The following is an 11099-nucleotide window of genomic DNA, read 5'->3' as shown; positions in this document are numbered from 1 at the left end:
CTTATTCTGCATAATTATCTGTGGGATACAGGGCCTTTATGTTCTGATAAATGTGTGTTGTCACAAAATTTGAAAGTTGAAATTCTATCACAGTGGCCTTGTAAGAGGAGCCTAATGGAAAAAAGACAGGTGAGCATGGTTACTCCTGCTTGCATCTACATGGCAGACTCCATTGTGTACTCAGACTCCAAACCATGATACATAACCTATGGCTGTCCTAAGCAATAGTGTTTATTCACTCTGTTTCAGGATCCCAAGTAGACTAAGACATGGATATAACTTGTCGGCCTTCAATCCTTTCAGAAGCAAGTGAAGTTTTTGGATGTTGTGCTTAAATTTAATAAATATGGTGTGAGCACACCTGGAATTCAGGAATCTCTACATGCTATGTTCTTTTCACCACAGTAATGGGCACTTCACGATTTATATCACATATTAGGATGATAGATTAAACCATAGCTTTGTGACCCAAAGGTTTTATTTAATCATCTAAGTAAGGAAAATATTCAGTGTAGAGCAAAAATGTTTATTTACTTATCCAAAACCATTTTTGTACATGTCCTATGCATCTGTAAATCTACATAGTATACAGAATGAATATTTATGTTTACTGTATCTTTATTGTTCAAACTATCTGAGTATTATTTCCCCAAAATATAATATATGTTTCTATGTATAAAGAAAGATAGTTAGTGAAGAATTGAGTTCATTCAATGCTAATATATTTCCAAAATAATTGAAAGTTTTTTATGCCTTTATGAATCTAAATTAAATGTTAACTGATGGTCAAAACCTTTTCAGAAGTGTTTACCTTGGAGTGATAAGACAACTATATCTATATAACAGGAGTAAATCAATGAATTTTGATCTTTAATTCCCTGTATGTGCTACTTTCTAAAATAGAGTATCTTTATTTTAGTTGTTTTAAGGTGAATGTTACAGATTTAAAACCTAGATTTTTTATATTAAAACATTTTATAAATAACTTTTGTTCCTGTTGAAACTTTTTCATATCAATAAAAGCATTCCTGATAATGTATATCTGTTCTAAAGCTAAGCTAATGTTTTATTTAGTCATATTTCATTTCACAGAAGAGAAATCATCTTTATTTTATTAAAGGAAAATCCACAGACAGTAGGTTGAAGCATATGGAAAGGATCTTTGCTTTAAGGAATCTCCTGCCTTTATAATGTTCATAAAGTCTTACCCCTTAGGGTCCATGCTCTTATAATACTGAAAGGAATGTGAACTTGTCCTGTGAACTAAAAAAGGAATGTTTTCTCATCCTCTCAAGCCTTCATTTTACAACTTTCATCGAAATGATAGTCTGTTACAAAGCTACAAGTTGCCTCTGTTCCCAAAGGACAGAGAGATGGGAGAAATACCCTGCATTTGTGAATATTGGTGGGTCTATGGTGCTTGATACTCACAAGGAAATCAGTAAAATAGTGAATCTGGGCATAAAGCTTCTGTGCACGATCAGCCTAGACTTCTGCTGACTGAAACAAAGTCATGGGCTAAAGAGAAATTCTGTTTCAAAGCCAATGTTTGGCATATACCAAACACCTTCATTGGTGATGCCTTGGCAGAGTGCTAAGACCGATAGATGAAAATTTCATTGATTTGCTTTATAAATATAAAGTTATGAAACTGTCAAACATAGTTAAAACACATGAAAATTTGTTTAATAAGAAAAATATATAAATTAGGATCTGGGGAGATGTCTCAGTCAGTAAAGTGATTCCATGCAAGTATAAGGAATAGGATTTGAGCACCAGAATCCATATGCAAAAGCTGAGGACAGATCCTAAGACAATAGCAGTATATCATTAGGAAACATGTCATTGACTTTTTTACCCCTTTGGTTATTTGTGTTTGGTTCTACCCTAGTACTCTGAGCCATCCAGCTTCTGGATCCTTACCATCTAGAAACTGGCAGGCATGGCAACCCTTTCATGGTGTGGTCCTCAGGTTACAACTGTCATTGAGTGAGACACTCCCACAATATCCAAGCCACCATTGGCTCAGAGCATCTTGTGGTCAGGACAGGTTGTCGGTCATAGATTTTGTTGATGAATTGGTGTCCACCACAGGGAGCCTAGCTTGGTTTAATAAGATGGCTAGTTCAGACTCCAAATTCCCCATTACTAGAAGTCCCCAGTAGGGTCAACCTCATAGATTCCAAGAAGATTCCACTGAAATAAGTTTCCATACCACTCCCTAAGTGCCCACATATATCAGACATTTCTCCCTAGAATTTCTTCCTTCATCACTTCATGTACCATCTGATCCCTCTCGTTTAGCATTGATTCCTAGCCCAATCATCAGAGAAGCTTCCTGAAGCAGCTGACAGAAGATACAAAGGACACACAGCTAAACATTAAGGGAGCTTTGAAAAGTCTTCACAAGAGAGGGATTAAGAGTTGTAGGAGCCAAAGTGGTCTAGTATACCATGGGAACACACCCACTGAAATGTCTAAATATGGCTCATAGGGATGCACAGAGATTGAAGCAGCAACCAGAGCCTGCATGGGTAGGCACTAGGCTCTCTGTGTACATGCTGTATTTCTTTAGCTTGGGGTATTTTTGAAATATTAATAATGGAAGTAGGGGTGTCTCTGACTCTTTTGCCTGTTCATGAGATCTTTTCCTCCTACTGTGCTGTCGTGTCCAGTCTTGATATAAGGCTATGTGCCTAGCCTTCTTGCATCTTGTACTGAGTTTGACTGATATCACTGGGAAATCTGCTCTTTTTTAAGGGGTAAAGGAGGAACAGTGGATCAGAGGCAGAGGGGAGGTAGAGGGGATCTCTAAGTGAGAAGAAGAGGGAAGCTGTGCATGGGATTTTTTGTATGAAAAAAGAACTTAAAAAACCTGGGCACAGAGGGCTTGTCATCAAGACACTGGGGAGTTTGAGAGGATTTCTGGGGCTAACTAATAATTTGTCTTATCCATATCACTGAGCCCTTTCTAAGGACCAGCCTCAGCTTGGAGAGAGAGTTCCTGAAGAAGTGGTTAGAAGTGGCAGAAGAAATGATTTGAAGTCAATCTTGGGTACAAGCTGACAGTTCTTTGTTCTCCTTGAGCCGGATCTCCAGATACTTGTGTAGATAGCTAAGCACTTGCACACCAAAGACCAGTCCTGTATTTACATATCAATTCAATCATGACCAGAGCTTATTTTATGGTGATCCCACTAATCAGTATTTTAGGACCGTAACCCTTTGAGAAGAGACAGCAATTACATTTCTTTTTTATAAATAGGAAAAGAAATCAGACATCATCTTGACTTTGTAAGCACAAACAATAAGTTTAGCTAGATTGCATCCTATACTGAGATTAACATTTCTACCATGGCTGAACCTAAACTTGCTCTGTCCCAGGCTGACCTTGAACTCAGGAATCTATCTGACTCTTTAAGCACAAACATACTTGGGTAGCATCTTGCCCTAATATCACCATTCCTTAAATCTCTTTATCCCTTTCCTTAATATCTTTCTGAAAAGCTGGCTCATTAATGTTCCTTTAGGTCCATTAAGCCCCTCATACAATTTATATTGCATCCTTATATTTTGCATAGTTGAGAAATTATATATTATTGAACTCATGTTTCAGATTTCTTTCCCACAACCATAAGGACTGTCTTGAATATCAAAGCGTTTCTTGTTTGCTAAAGAACACATTCTTGCATTCCAGACTCATGTTTCTAAATATCATGGAGTTATTAACCTTAACATAGAGAACATTCCCTGAAGTATGAAGATTAAAATATGTACATTATTATACAAACAAGCCTTATATCTAGCAACTGTCAATAATCATGGAGGCCCACACCCTACTAGCTCTGATCCAGATTTGGAAACTGTGTTATACTGTCCCTTCTGTAACCAAGCAGAACTTGGCTAGCCATACATCCCCAAAAGATTCCCTGTCCTAAGGGGAAATACAAAACAAACCAAAAAAAAAAAAAGATAGATATCCTGAAATTAAAACCACTTGAGATTGAACTCTAGTCTCCATATATATGTGCAAACATGTGCTATTGAACACATACAAACATGTACACATCTCTACAAAATTAACACAAAGTAGATTTTTAAATAGTATAATGTAGATTGTGAGGGAAAATATTAGAATTTTAAAAAAAGGCAATTAACACAAGTAGTACTCATTTACAACACTATGAAGGAACTCTCAGGTAAGAAACACACATGCACACAAGCTCACACACATGCAGACACACATACCCACAAACACACATACATATATACTAGTATTAAATGGTTTAACCTTGTTTCTAGCATAATAAATATGTTATTTATGATTATAATATCTATATTTTTATGCATCTATTGATTTGATTATTCTACCAGTACATGTATATGTTCGTATCCCTCAAAATTATTTTAAAAGTTAGAATTGCTATCAACTCATATATTGCTATTTTCATTTCCTTTAAAAAATATAAAATTGGTGTTTTGCTTTTTCTTTCTTTTTGTTTTAACTTTACATTAAGAGAGAGTTTGACATGATGACTGTTAAATGCTGCAAGTGCCATTGTTAAAAGAATCCAAAGGTACAAAGACTGTCATTTTGAAATTAGAATGATTGGAGGTGACATTTAGAAAAACAAACAGTTCTAGTTTCTAGTAAACAGTAGTTTATAAGGAAATAAATGAGGGGCTGGTGATAGAAATTGTATAGTTTTCTCTTTGAATTAAATCCTAGAAACATAGGAGAACAATGAATCTGTAGTTCAAGGTTTGTGCTTTTGTTTTTAATATACAACATATATTAATAGGTGTAAGGTTATAAGTTTTGAAAATATTCTTCTGTAGCTGTTAACTTTCAATATAGCTGTATCTATTTTTAAAATACATACAAAATATGAAATAAATGATAATGAGATTTTTTAGGATAAATACTAATGTTACTGAGTGTTGTGGACGGTATGGATCAATGTGTATAAGCATAAAATGACATAGTACCTACTGGTTCTATATTTTATACTATATCAGTCATTGATATCACCTGTAATATTTGATGTCATAGCAAACATAATATTGAACGTCATAGGAAATGTCAAAGTTCACTAGAAATGGCTTGATATTTACACAGATATCTGTAAAGTTGTCAGATATTTGAAAGTACTGTGCAATTTTCAAAACCTAAAGTGATAACAATATATCAGAATAAATGAATCAGTTTTAAGCAAAATAGTTATGACATAAGAATACGCATTTTAAAACTATCTCTAACCATTTATCAGAAGATATACTCAGATCAACTAGATAAGAAATATAAACATAATTACAAAAATTAGGATATGAGATGATTTAAAGCTATTTCTAGTTACAGATGTCATGACAATATATTTATATATGAGTTATTAAAATTCACCAGAAAGTAGATAAACAACTAATCCAATGATTTGTAACGTAAAGTCAGCATATAAAATTTATTATGTCTACATTGGAGAAGAAACAAATTATCTTAACTGGAAATTAAGAAAGCAGTTACATTACCATTTAAATATAATGCCTTCCCAGAAAACATAGACTATAAAATATAAATCCTGCTGCCAAGTATGTTACCATTTTTCAGATTTTATTCAGCGGGATCAGAAAGATCACTCTACATTACAAGCTCTTGCTGCTGCTATCAGTTACCTTCCAGAACTTGAGCCCTCATTGTTGACAATATCACATATTTCAGTACAGAGCATGGAGAGATCACATTGATAGCCACCTGGTTCCTTCATACTGACTCTCTAGTTTTAATGTCTTTAGAAGATCCTATCCAAAACATTTATTGGAAGTTATTCAAGTATCATCTACTTGAAAAGATATTGAACAAAAACAACCAGCCTGGGAAGATATGTAGAGCAATGGAATAGGATCAAACCATTATGGAAGAAACAAAGTACTTCTTGCAAGCCTTGAAAGCTCATTACAAAACAAGAAATAAATTCCTGACCCCAAAATATATTCAACCTAAAGAAGATTCTATTATCATGATTGTGATCAATGTACATGAGAATAAACTGCCCTCTGTGTACTTACTCTGTCATCAGAGAAGCTTCTCTTTGCATCAGATGGTGTTTAAACCAGAGACACACAGCTAGTCAACATGCAGAGAATAAAAGACTGCTTTTTATGCTACAAATTGGCATCACTATCACAATTCTTTCCCATAAGGCTCAAAGAGCATTGTGGAAGAGGAATCAGGCAGATTATAAGAGCCAGAGGTAGTAGGTGTCTGCAGAATAACAATATTTGTCAGATGGGACAGTGCTGTTCTCCATATAAGCACACACAGCAGCTGTGTCTGCATGCATTAGATCGAAAAAAAAATCAAGGCAGCCAAAATGCCTGCTGTTCGTTTCAGGTTTGAGAAAGGATCTCTCTCTCTTTCTCTTTCTCTTTCTCTCTCTCTCTCTCTCTCTCTCTCTCTCTCTCTCTCTCTCTCTCTCTCTCTCTCTCTGTGTGTGTGTGTGTGTTTTTCAATGCCTTGTTTTTAAAGAAAAAAATAAAAGAAAGGTGTGTGTTTTAGTAAGTGGTATTGTTGGAAGCACGTTAAAGGAATTGTGGGAGGGGTTCATGATGTTTCAAATACATTTCATGAAAAAACATTTTTTTGTGAAAATATGCCAGCCTGAATGGAGAATCGATTCAATAAATACCAGCCTATGTTGAGGAGATAAGGACAACTGATCAGATTTTCCAGGCTATCTAAGTTCAAGTAGATGTCTCTATATTCACACACATGCTAACAATACTAAACTGCTACAGTTGGGTTTATAAAGAAGTAGGAGGAGAGGCTAGAGAGAGCTTCAGAGTTAAGAACACTTGGTAGTCTTGAAGAGGACCTAAGTTAAGTTTCCTGTATCCACATGGCAGCTGCCAAATATCTGTAATCTTAGTGCAAGTATCTCTTACACCTTCTTTGGCATCTTTGGGCATTGCACACATATGGTGTATAAACTTATATGTAGTCAAGCACCTATATACATAAAATAAAATAAATCAATATTAAAAATAAAAACAATAAAATGAAACAGCTCCAGTAAAAGGAAAGAAAGAGGAAAAAAAGGTAAGTGGGAGAGGGAAGGCAAAAGGGGAGAAAATGGTATAAAAGCTATATTAATCAAAACAAATATGCAGATAGGCATTTCTCAAAAATGTAAGGAGATTTTTAAAAATAGATTTAGATACCTAGGATTAATTGCTCCAAGCTGATGTTGCATACATGCAAGAAAAATTATAGCAAGGTAAAAAATAAATCAACTCAAAGGGTTAAATATTCTATATCCATAAGAAAATATGATGTAAATAAAATATCAGAACTACTTAAAATAATTAAAAAATTCAGTGAAATTTTTGTGAAAGCTCTAATCATCCTTTTCCCCCATAGGATCTAAATAGCTTAGTTTGAAAGTGAAATTGTAAGTATCTTCAATATGAAATTGATTTTGAAACAGACATAAAACCAGAGACACTGAAACTTATAGAGGAGAAAGTAGGGAAAAGCCTCGAAGATATGGGTACAGGGGAATAATTCCTGAATAGAACAGCAATGGCTTGTGCTGTAAGATCGAGAATCAACAAATGGGACCTCATAAAATTGCAAAGCTTCTGCAAGGCAAAAGGCACCATCAATAAGACAAAAAGACCACCAACAGATTTGGAAAGGATCTTTACTTATCCTAAATTACATAGGGGACTAATATCCAATATATATAAAGAACTCAAGAAGGTGGACTCCAGAAAATCAAATAACCCCAATAAAATGGGGCTCAGAGCTAAACAAAGAATTCTCACCTGAGGAATACCAAATGGCTGAGAAGCACCTGAAAAAATGTTCAACATCCTTAATCATCAGGGAAATGCAAATCAAAACAACCCTGAGATTCCACCTCATACCAGTCAGAATAGCTAAGATAAAAAAATCAGGTGACAGCAGATGCTGGCGAGGATGTGGAGAAAGAGGAACACTCCTCCGTTGTTGGTGGGATTGCACACTTGTACAACCACTCTGGAAGTCAGTCTGGCGGTTCTTCAGAAAATTGGACATAGTACTACTGGAGGATCCAGCAATACCTCTCCTGGGCATATATCCAGAAGATTTCCCAACCGGTAAGAAGGACTCATGCTCTACTCTGTTCATAGCAGCCTTATTTATAATAGCCAGAAGCTGGAAAGAACCCAGATGCCCGTCAACAGAGGAATGGATACAGAAAATGTGGTACATTTACACAATGGAGTACTATTCAGCTCTTAAAAACAATGAATTTATGAAATTCCTAGTCAAATGGTTGGACCTGGAGGGCATCATCCTGAGTGAGTAACCCAATCACAAAAGAACTCACACAATATATACTCACTGATAAGTGGATATTAGCCCAGAAACTTAGTATACCCGAGATATAAGATACAATTTGCGAAACACGTGAAACTCAAGAAGAACAAAGACCAAAGTGTGGACACTTTGCCCCTTCTTAGAATTGGGAACAAAACACCATGGAAGGAGTTACAGAGACAAAGTTTGGAGCTGAGATGAAAGGTTGGACTATCTAGAGACTACCATATCAGGGGATCCATTCCATAATCAGCTTCCAAACGCTGACAACCATTGCATACACTAGCAAGATTTTGCTGAAAGGACCCAGATATAGCTGTCTCTTGTGAGACTATGCTGGGGCCTAACAAACACAGAAGTGGATGCTCACAGCCAGCTATTTGATGGATCACAAGGCCCCCAATGGTGGAGCTAGAGAAAGTAACCAAGGAGCTAAAGGGATCTGCAACCCTATAGGTGGAACAACAATATGAACTAACCAGTACCTCCGGAACTCATGTCTCTAGCTGCATATGTATCAGAAGATGGCCTAGTTGGCCATCAGTGGAAAGAGAGGCCCATTGGTCGTGCAAACTTTATCTGCTTCAGTACAGGTGAACGCCAGGGCCAAGAAGTGGGAGTGGGTGGTTGGAAGAGTGGGTGGGGGAGAGTGTGGGGGACTTTTGGGTTAGCATTGGAAATGTAAATGAAATAAATACCTAAAAAAAAGAAAACAGATCATAATTTGAAGATCAAATTACCTAATTTGAAGGTGTTGCCCACTGAAGTAATAAATGCCGCTAGAAGAATCAAAATCCAATGGAAGATAGAGAAAGGCCAAAAATAAATTCATATATGTCTGGACAATCTGGATATCTGACAGTGATGGTAACCTCCTCAGTCAATAGGAGAAAGAATGTACTAGTTAATCATGATAAGTCAAACAGATTTCCATTTTCAAATGAAGGCACTTAAGGCTAGCCTATGCTACAAGCAAAAGCCATGTTGAGACAGACTCATGTGAAGGAATACGCATGAGTAATGCTAAAAAGTCTTCAAATTAAAATATATTTGTTAATAGATCTTTACTTATTACTACAAAACCATAAGAAACAATAGCAAAAATAGAGTCAATTGGGAATGAATAATAGTTTTTTTTTCTATAAATTGGAAAATTCAAACATCAAAATGAGGAAACTATTCTTCAATAAAATTAGAGACTAGTTACCATTTATTGAAAGGTATAATTCTTCAACAATACAGTTATGGCACTAAGTGCCAAGAATGGGCTACATCTTATTGAGTCATTGACCAAAGGATTACCATAAAACCTTTAAAATATCAAATGCTGTTGCCAATGCTATTGTATACTCTCCAAAGTACTATGGTGTAATTCTTTAATGGTATTGAAGAAGGCATCACCTACTAATGATATCAAACATGGGGAAGTTGAGCTAATGCTAAGTCAGAAGATTCACCAATTCTTCTCTACTGAGTATAGTTCAAGTTTCTATACTCAGTATAGAACAAGTGAGTTCAAGGGACTCTGCATGCTACTAGAAAAAAAAAATCATCAATATCACCTAGCTAAAAATTCTGCCACAGACAACAGCACCCTACCTAAATGACATATTGGTACAACAGTGAGACAAATGTTACAGAAGTATCTATCTACATTTTTTTGGTTATATGTAAAGCCACACTTCATGAGAAGGAAGTCAATCCTGACACTGCTAAAGTGACCAGTAATCTGAAGCTACATAGATTATGGGCTTATGTGTTTATGAAAAATCTAGTATTGAGAGTGTGTGTGTGTGTGTGTGTGTGTGTGTGTGTGTGTGTGTGTGTGAGAGAGAGAGAGAGAGAGAGAGAGAGAGAGAGAGAATATAGTCATCATAAGATCCAGTAATCCATATTGATACATACAAATTAAAGACAAACATTATTCACAGTAATTATAGGATACAAATAATGTGAGCATAATCCTCAGATGCTGAAATATCAAAATAGAGTACTGGATAATATACATTATCTATGCATTGTTCTTCAATGTTTTTTGCTATGCCTGCATTATAATGACGATGAACTACAAAGATTGCTTTCTAGAAGATCATTAGTTCAAGCAGCCTCTAATCATAAAATGTGTGAATCCCTGTAAAATGTGTTTCATGTTTAATATTTACTCTTCATTTTTTAAAAATAATAAAAATAAAGAAACTCAAAGAAAGTGCTGTCTAAAATGAAGCCTACATATAGGTAGCCTCCAAGATACCATTAAGGGTCCAGTGTACCATACTGCCATTATAGTCCAAGTTTTAGTTCCTATATGTTATTCCTCATTCTAAATAATCCCATTTTTTTTCATTTATTTTGAGGTACTTATGGACATTTTCTGTGAATTATTTTGGAATGAATGTGTTTCTTCATTTATAAACTGAAGAGATTCCTGATAGAAGAAATTATGAACTGAATGATTAATTCCTCAAGTGTATTGATTACAATCATACTATCTTGCTTGAAAATCCATATAGCATTTTATATATATATTCATATTCGACACATATTATCTAATTACTATATTAATATAAGTTTGTCTTCTTTACACATTGAAATTTTAATCTTTAATGAAAAATACATGAAACACAATTTATATAGCTTCATTTCAATATTGCAATTCTGAATTAAAATTATTTTTGTTGTTGTTTTACTCTTCCCTCTACTTTTTTGAAACTGGATAGATAAAAATGAAGAATTAAAAGAA

This window comes from Mus caroli, unplaced genomic scaffold, assembly GCF_978045245.1.
Source record: "Mus caroli unplaced genomic scaffold, Mus_caroli_1 scaffold_4, whole genome shotgun sequence".
Taxonomy (NCBI): Eukaryota; Metazoa; Chordata; class Mammalia; order Rodentia; family Muridae; genus Mus; species Mus caroli.
The sequence above is the reverse complement of the archived record's forward strand: the minus strand, read 5'-3'. Positions refer to the sequence as shown.